A 10,000-nucleotide genomic window follows, 5' to 3' on the forward strand; every position below is an offset into this window, starting at 1 on the left:
AGTCGTTAAAATTAGAACTTGAATCAATACATAAATAAAAAACGCGCAGAAGTTTCTTTTGCGCAATCGAGTTTTCTGTACAACGTTATAATGCTGTAGGAAAACATCAACTATGACCGGCAGCTATTCAGTTCAGTAGGCACTTCAGTTGCTTACCAGATGTGGTGGAGTGAAGGTGCGCCCCATGCCCTGCCAGATGCACGATCAATTGCTAACTTTGATCTTAAATAAAATAAACACTACTAGGCTAAAAGGTTGCAATTTGGCATACTTGATGATGGGAGGATGGATGATCAAGATACCAATTTTCAGCCTTCTACCCTCAGTACGTTTTTAGATCTGAGGGCGGACGGACAGACAATAGTTTTCTTTCATAAAAACTAAAAACTGGTCGCTTAGTCTTTGATGACTTTCTTATCAAAATTCACATTCAATTTACCTCCCGAATTACATTGTCACTTGTCTCCTATTTTCCCAAGAGATATAAATGGTAGGCCATAGTTTCTCCTCAATGTTAGAATCATTTTTCCGATATTTCAACTCGACAGGGACCGATATTCATAAGTGATCCACTCTTCCCTTTTTCTACCTCCTGAGAAATTCGTGGGCTCGGAACGTCTACCTAAAAACAACATTTCATTCCAGTGGAATGTTGTTCGTCCCATATTTCCAGCTCTCGTAGCAATAGAATTTGTCGTACCCAGAGATGTACTAATGATGCAAATTTCCTCTCTCTCTCTCTCTCTCTCTCTCCATTGTGAACCTATTATTATTATTATTATTATTATTACTATTATTATTATTGACTGAAGAGGGATACGGAGCAGTATCCGAAAGTCTTTCCTAGTAATTTTTAACCTAGTACAAAAATACGTTTTTAACACTACTGTGATTTTTAATTTTCAATTTTATAGCCACGTTACGGAGGTTCATTATTATTATTATTATTATTATTATTATTATTATTATTATTATTATTATTATTATTTTATTATTATTATTATTATTTCCTTTAACAATAAGATATTTCTACGGAATTCTGGAATACTCAATCTTTTAATACTTGTCTCACTTCTTTTTACGTAGACGTTGTCTCTCACCTACACAACAGAATGTTATAAGATGAAATTTTCCTTCTTGCATTTTCTAAATAAATAAAACAAATAAATAAATGAATTCTCCTCCTCGTCACTAACCTTTCCCAAGGGGTATTAATGAGTCGAGCCTTCAATTGTGAATTACCCCGTGTAAGGCAACGACGAGGGATGGGTGAATATTTTAACATCTTTTGAAAAAGGATTTGTTTTTATAAAGATGCTGATTTAATATAATATATGTTCGAGAAGCCTTTCATCCAACACTGGTTAAACTCAGATGTCTGTGTGTGTGTGTGTGTGTGTGTGAGAGAGAGAGAGAGAGAGAGAGAGAGAGAGAGAGAGAGAGAGAGAGAGAGAGAGAGAGATTGGGGGTCGGGGGGAGAAAGGGGGATGACGGATGGTGACATGAGACAACGAGACACTCAGAATAAAAAATGATGCGTAGGAAGGAAAGAAAAGAAACAAACGAGTGGGAAGGAAAGTCGGCAGCGAGAGAGAGAAAAGGATTATAGTTGTTGATAAGGATAAGCAAGGTTTTATACTTTCTTTTTTTTTTTTATAAGATAATGATGTTTCATATACAAGCTCCGTGATGACGTTTGCAAGCCAGAGACGGAATTAAATATATTTTCGTAATTGTTCAGATCCCTGTCGTTATATAGTCAGCGGAACTCGGTTCGAGAGAGTTGTCTAGGAGGCAGTAACCAAGTCAGTGATTCGTTAGGAATGATTAGGAATGTTCCTGGAATATTCTCGGGACGGGAACAAAGAAGTGAAGGGCTGAAGGTTAAGGGTCAATAGAGGGACAAGGAATAAATGCGAAGATGGGCTGCCTCTTTAGACTTATGGAAGGTTAGTGACTGAGACGAAGCTTTTCGAGATATTTTGTGTGTACTTATCTATATAAGTGTATATATTCATCTTAGACATTTGTATGTATATTTGCATAAACTACGTCCTCAGATCTTAAACACTACTGAGGCTAGAGGGCTGCAAATTGGTATATTGATCATCCACCCTCCAATCATCAAACACGCCAAATTGCAGCCCTCTAGCCTCAGTTGTTTTGATTTGATTTAAGGTTAAAGTTAGCCATTAACGTGCTTCTGGCAATGCAACAACACAGGCCACCACCACGGCCAGCTCAGAGTTTCATGGGCCGCGGTTCATACAACATTATGCCGAGACCACCGAGAGATGGATCTATTTTTAGTTGTCTTGATTATACGCTGTACAGAAAACTCGACTGCATTTTTTACTTGTTTATTTATGGTTACTAAAGTAATTAAACCGACAATAATAATGGTAATATAAGAGAGGATCGATTCGGGTATGTCCTGATGCTCGGACTAAGACACTGTCATTCTGCTTAACTGTACAATGGCCAGTGGTGAGACAGTAGCTTGGCCTGGACTGGATGACGGCTTGTACACACACACACACACACACACAAACTAAGGGGAAAAATATGATGTCGTGAAATTTATGAAAAAGAACGTAGGGGTGTGAGGCTTGAGATATCACTTCTTGTCTAAATAAATTCTATATAGAATAAAATAGACCATCATTCCCTGGAATTGCTTAATCTACAAATGGAGTCAAACGTAACAGAAAAACACTTCGATATATTGCCGTCGACGTGACCATTTCAATAAGAAGTATATTTTCTATCTTTCTGATATATTTATTTTTTTAATCAACTCCCCAAACTTGGCGAGATGACATGTGATCAAGCCGACATCTCCGAAAACTTGCGTCTCCGCCCAATGACTCTTCTCAACAGCTCTCTCTCTCTCTCGGGGGGGGGGGGGGGGGGGGGGGGGGGGGTTCCATTCCGTATTTTCGTCTGGTTAAACTTTGACTTCTGAGAGGGACTCGGAGCAGCTAGCTAGCTATATACCCTGTACACTGGGAGATGAGATGCTTTCGGATAATCATTACTGGGGATGTTATAGTTCCAGCATTCCAGACTCTTTCCTCCAGGTTATGGAAAACTATTTCCCTGGCTGGCCGTCTCGAATGATGGAACAAGTTTTATTTTTTCATTTTTTTTTCCAGAAGGAAAAAGTTCGAAGGAGGCGAACTTGCAGTAGCGTCTACGAAATAGGCTCTTAAGACAGATGAGTTGAGCTGAAGATCGTCATGCAACGACCTGACGTTGATAAGAGCCAATGTGCATCTAAAAAAAAATAAACATCTACAGATTTATATGGGTACACCTCTGGCTTGTCGCGTTTGAGTGGGTATATATATATATATATATATATATATATATATATATATATATATATATATATATATATATATATATATCTATATTATATATCGATGTATATATATATATATATATATATATATATATATATATATATACATCGAGCTACAAATGTCCTTTAATATTTAATTTACTCCACTCTACCTCGGAATTAATATATTTTCATATATGTTTAACCAAAGGGGAATTTTTTAGTTGATAAGGGATTTGTCGGCTCACGGGCGCGAACCATCCGACACCTACAAATCCAGGACGCACAGTGAAGCCTTAGCCTTAGACCACACCGTGTGTGTCTAAGGCTTCACTGTGCGTCCTGAATTTGTTGGTGTCGATGGTTCGCGCCCGTGAGCCGACAATCTCTTATCGACTAAAAAATTCCCCTTCGGTTAAACATATATGAAAATATATTAATTCCGAGGTAGAGTGAATTAGATATTAAAGGACATTGTAGCTCGATGTATGTATATGAATCACAGTAATGTGATATGACCCAATATATATAAACCATATATGTATATGTAATTGGATATATATATTCTTATAATATATAATAATATATAATTATATATAATATATATATAGATATAAAGTTATAATAGGATATGAAAATATATAATATTATATTATAATAAATTATATTTATATTATAATATAATATATAGTAATACAAAATTAGATTTTATTATAATATGTTTATTTATATATATATATATATATAATATATATATATATATATATATATATTAAATAATCTAATAAAAGGAGTCCATAAAAACACCAAAATGTAGAGAGAAAAAAGTACTATGTTTCAGAGACTGCTGTCTCTCTCTTCAGGTATATGAATGAGAAAAGTTTACAGAAAAAGGTGGTATTTATACCAAGAGATTCGTCCACAAGTAAGCCAAGGTTAGGTCACCCCGCTGATAATTTCCTTAATTTAATTCTTAAGCGTTGGTTGAATGAACACTGCGTCGACGATGTCCGATGTCCAATTCCCTTTTGAGATGTTCATTACCTGCTTCTCTTTTATTAAGGCCGATTCCATCATTTGACTCTTGTACCGGCAGTTTGCTGCTATAAATTACACGTGACTATTCCCAGTTTTATTCTATGGTTATGTTCATTTATATGGTTGAAAATAGCCGAGTTCTGTTGTCCATACCTAACTGACCGTTTGTGTTGTATTAATCTCTGGGAAGTGATTTACCTGTAAATCCGATGTAAGATTGGTCACAGTCCTGGCATGAGATCTCATATACCCCAGAGTCTTTGGGCGATGTCTTTTGTTGGACGTTAATCAGGGATTTGGCTAAGGTATTTGGGTAGGTTAAATGCAAAAGGGTTGGATTTCCCAAGGGTGTGAGTTACTCTCTTAACTCGTCTCCAGGTGGGGAATTTTTATTTTATTGTTGGGTGTGTCTCTGGTCTTGTCTTTAGGGGGTCGGTAGAAAATTACGTTTGCTTTTTGAATTGCTTTGAATTAGTTCAAATTCTTTTTCCAGGAAATCTGGGGAACAAATTCGTAAGGCTCTTCAGAATAGGTTGCTAGCTACACCTATCTTGATAGTATTGTCATGATAGCTAAAGTAGTGAATATATGAAAGTGAGAACGTTTGGTTTTCTGTATATGGTAAATTTGTATTCTGTCGTCTCTGAGTTATTAAAACATCAAGAAAAGGAATTTTGTTGTCTGTTTCCCATTCAACTTTAAATTTGATGCTGGGCACTAATGCGTTTAATTTTGAGAGGAATTCAATTCATTAAAATTACCCCACTTATTATCCCAAAATGTTAGTATGTCATCCACGTATCTCATCCACAGCATGTTTTTGGGTTTTATTGCATTTATTACTGTAGTTTCAAAGTATTCCATGTACAGATTGGCTAAAATAGGACTTAAAGGACTACCCATACTACACCCGAATTTTTGCTTGTAGAATGATTCCCCGAATGAAAATACGTTATTAGATGCACATAATTCAACTAACTTTATTATTTTGTCAAGTGCCAAAGGGAAATGATCTGAATATGGGGATAATTTTTCCTTAAAAACTGAAGAACGTCCTGTACTGGTACTTTTGTGAATAGGGAGTCTACGTCAAGGCTTAAAAGTTTTATGTTGTGAAGTGGTATATGTGCTTCTCCCCCCGACCCCCAAAGCAATCTCTCTCTCTCTCTCTCTCTCTCTCTCTCTCTCTCTCTCTCTCACACACACACACACACACAGACATCTGAGTTTAACCAGTGTTTGGATGAAAGGCTTCTCGAACTATATTATATTAAATCAGCATCTTTATAAAAACAAATCCTTTTCAAAAGATGTTAAAAATATTCACCCATCCCCTCGTCGTTGCCTTACACGGTGGTTAATTCACAATTGAAGGCTCGACTCCATTACATACCCCTTGGGAAAGGTTAGTGACGAGGAGGAGAATTCATTTATTTATTTGTTTTATTTATTTTAGAAAATGCAAGAAGGAAAATTTCATCTTAATAACATTCTGTTGTGTAGGTGAGAGACAACGTCTACGTAAAAAAGAAGTGAGACAAGTATTAAAAGATTGAGTATTCCAGAATTCCGTAGAAATATCTTATTGTTAAAGGAAATAATAATAAATAATAATAATAATAATAATAATAATAATAATAATAATAATAATAATAATAATAATAATAATAATAATAATAATAATAATAACCTCCGTAACGTGGCTATAAAATTGAAAATTAAAAATCACAGTAGTGTTAAAAACGTATTTTTGTACTAGGTTAAAAATTACTAGGAAAGACTTTCGGATACTGCTCCGTATCCCTCTTCAGTCAGTAATAATAATAATAATAATAATAATAATAATAATAATAATAATAATAATAATAATAATAATAATAATAATAATAATAGGTTCACAATGGAGAGAGAGAGAGAGAGAGAGAGAGAGAGAGAGAGAGAGAGAGAGAGAGAGAGAGAGGAAATTTGCATCATTAGTACATCTCTGTGTACGACAGATTCTATTGCTACGAGAGCTGGAAATATGGGACGAACAACATCCCACTGGAATGAAAGGTGTTTTTAGGTAGACGTTCCGAGCCCACGAATTTCTCAGGAGGTAGAAAAAGGGAAGAGTGGATCACTTATGAATATCGGTCCCTGTCGAGTTGAAATATCGGAAAAATGATTCTAACATTGAGGAGAAACTATGGCCTACCATTTATATCTCTTGGGAAAATAGGAGACAAGTGACAATATAATTCGGGAGGTAAATTGAATGTGAATTTTGATAAGAAAGTCATCGGTCTTACAGAGAAATACCTCGAGATGGAATTGACATCAAAGACTAAGCGACCAGTTTTTAGTTTTTAGGAAAGAAAACTATTGTGCCGGCTTTGTCTGTCCGTCCGCCTTCAGATCTAAAAACGTACTGAGGGTAGAAGGCTGAAAATTGCTATCTTGATCATCCATCCTCCCATCATCAAGTATGCCAAATTGCAACCTTTTAGCCTAGTAGTGTTTATTTTATTTAAGATCAAAGTTAGCAATTGATCGTGCATCTGGCAGGGCATGGGGCGCACCTTCACTCCACCACATCTGGTAAGCAACTGAAGTGCCTACTGAACTGAATAGCTGCCGGTCATAGTTGATGTTTTCCTACAGCATTATAACGTTGTACAGAAAACTCGATTGCGCAAAAGAAACTTCTGCGCGTTTTTTATTTATGTATTGATTCAAGTTCTAATTTTAACGACTGATGTCAGCAACTAAAAGCTGTATGAAGTACAACGTCAAACGGCAGAGCTACTGACTGACGTCACCTTTCAGGAAAACGTGGAATCATTCTACAAGCAAAAATTCGGGTGTAGTATGGGTAGTCCTTTAAGTCCTATTTTAGCCAATCTGTACATGGAATACTTGAAAAAACTACAGTAATAAATGCAATAAAACCCAAAAACATGCTGTGGATGAGATACGTGGATGACATACTAACATTTTGGGATAATAAGTGGGGTAATTTTAATGAATTCCTCTCAAAATTAAACGCATTAGTGCCCAGCATCAAATTTAAAGTTGAATGGGAAACAGACAACAAAATTCCTTTTCTTGATGTTTTAATAATCAGAGACACGACAGAATACAAATTTACCATATACAGAAAACCAACGTTCTCACTTTCATATATTCACTACTTTAGCTATCATGACAATACTATCAAGATAGGTGTAGCTAGCAACCTATTCTTTAAGAGCCTTACGAATTTGTTCCCAGATTTCCTGGAAAAGAAAAAGAATTTGAACTAATTCAAAGCAATTCAAAAAAGCAAACGCAATTTTCTACCGACCCCCTAAAGACAAGACCAGAGACACACCCAACAATAAAATAAAAATTCCCCACCTGGAGACGATTAAGAGAGTAACTCACACCCTTGGGAAATCCAACCCTTTTGCATTTACCTACCCAAATACCTTAGCCAAATCCCTGATTAACGTCCAACAAAAGACATCGCCAAAGACTCTGGGGTATATGAGATCTCATGCCAGGACTGTGACCAATCTTACATCGGATTTACAGGTAAATCACTTCCCCAGAGATTAATACAACACAAACGGTCAGTTTAGGTATGGACAACAGAACTCGGCTATTTTCAACCATATAAATGAAAAACATAACCATAGAATAAACTGGAATATGTCACGTGTAATTTATAGCAGCAACTGCCGGTACAAGAGTCAAATGATGGAATCGGCCTTAATAAAAGAGAAGCAGGTAATGACATCTCAAAAGGGAATTGGACATCGACATCGTCGACGCAGTGTTCATTCAACCAACGCTTAAGAAGATTAAAGGAAGATTATCCAGTTCGGGCGTGACCTAAATTGGCTTACTTGTGGACGAATCTCTTGGTATCAAATACCACCTTTTCTGTAAACTTTTCTCATTCATATACCTGAAGAGAGAGACAGCAGTCTCTGAATTATAGTACCTTTTTCTCTCTACCATTTTGGTGTTTTTTTATGGGCTCCTTTTATTAGATGGAATTCTGTTGTTACAGAACATTTTTACCAGTCATATATAATATATATATATTATATATTATATATATATATATATATATAAACATACATATAAATATATATACACATATATATGACCAGTAAAAAGTTGTCACAACAGAATTCCATCAAAATAAAAGGAGCCCATAAAAACGCCAAAATACAGAGAGAAAATACTATATTTCAGAGACTGAAGAGTGAGACACAGCAGTCTCTGAAATATAGTATTTTCTTTCTTTATATATAATATATATATATATATATATATATATATATATATATATATATATATATATATATATATAGATATAGTTACATTTGAAGCCCTGGCCTGAAGGGGCTCAAATATATAAACAAAAATAGTTGAGGGAGTGAAAGGTAACTGGATATTAACTTACCTTAAAAAGGGGGTTTTACTATTATTATTTTTAGAGAAAAAGGTCGCCAGAAAACTCAGCTAATTACTTTACATACATTTATTTACAAGAGGCCATTTACTGGCCTGGAGAAAGAGTAAATGCAGCTTGTCCACACGGGGACTAATATTATCTCTCACAAGGGGATGATAGTTGGCTAAAATGAGATTCACGTAAAAGCTGGTTTTCAATCTCAACAGAATGACAACGCCAATGTCTGTTAATTGTATTATTTATTCATCATACAATATTTTTTTTTGCGAGACGAAGTAGTCAATTTATCGGCGTTTGAGTCATATTTTGTCATCAAAATCCATATAATAGATTCCCCCCCCCCCCCCCCCCCCCCCCCGCCCCCCCCCCAATACAAGAGGTGTTTAAAATGTATCCATTTTTTATTAATTCTGTATGAACAAGTCATATACACTTAGTCTGATTATGTGTATTACTGTGTTTATGTTTTCCACTGAGGAATATTTTATATAGAGACGGAATATTAATTGGATCATTGACGAAAGTCATAATACATTTGGCAATCGAAATTGTCAAGCGTTTATTGTGAATAATTTGGCGGATATTTGTATTCATATATCGGAAACAAACGCGATGTTTTGGAAGTGAAATACGTACGTAAAGATGACTACTATGAGATTCAGGGCCTCTGTAACACGGTTTTTTCGCAATAACTTTTTATCTATGCATTTCATAAATATAACGCTTATTCAGAATACATATTATATCAACACATAAATTTTGAGTGTATTCTGCACTACGTAGGTTGAATAAATTTGGTATTTATAATGTAAAAGTGACCTTTTTTGAAGACGGGCCAACTTACTCAGAGAAAAGGTTTCGAACGCACTCGTTACGTAACTTATGACATCATTTCTTCCCTCTTTCTCGATGGATGATTGGCTGTACGTAACGAAGGCTAAAACCTCTAAGCAAACAATGACATACAAATTTAAATACAAGCAAAGCAGTACACCTTTATGAACTCTGGAACCTCCCCACTGATAATTGTCATAATGAACAAACCAACAAAATATGTTGATAAATACAAAAACATTTCGATTATTAGTCTAACTCCCAAAATAAGTTTCCAAAGAAATTACAGTCTGCTTTATAGGTCACAATCAGATTGACAAGATGTAGGGAATATTTGG

Source organism: Macrobrachium nipponense, chromosome 19 (genome assembly GCF_015104395.2).
Source record: "Macrobrachium nipponense isolate FS-2020 chromosome 19, ASM1510439v2, whole genome shotgun sequence".
Classification (NCBI taxonomy): Eukaryota; Metazoa; Arthropoda; class Malacostraca; order Decapoda; family Palaemonidae; genus Macrobrachium; species Macrobrachium nipponense.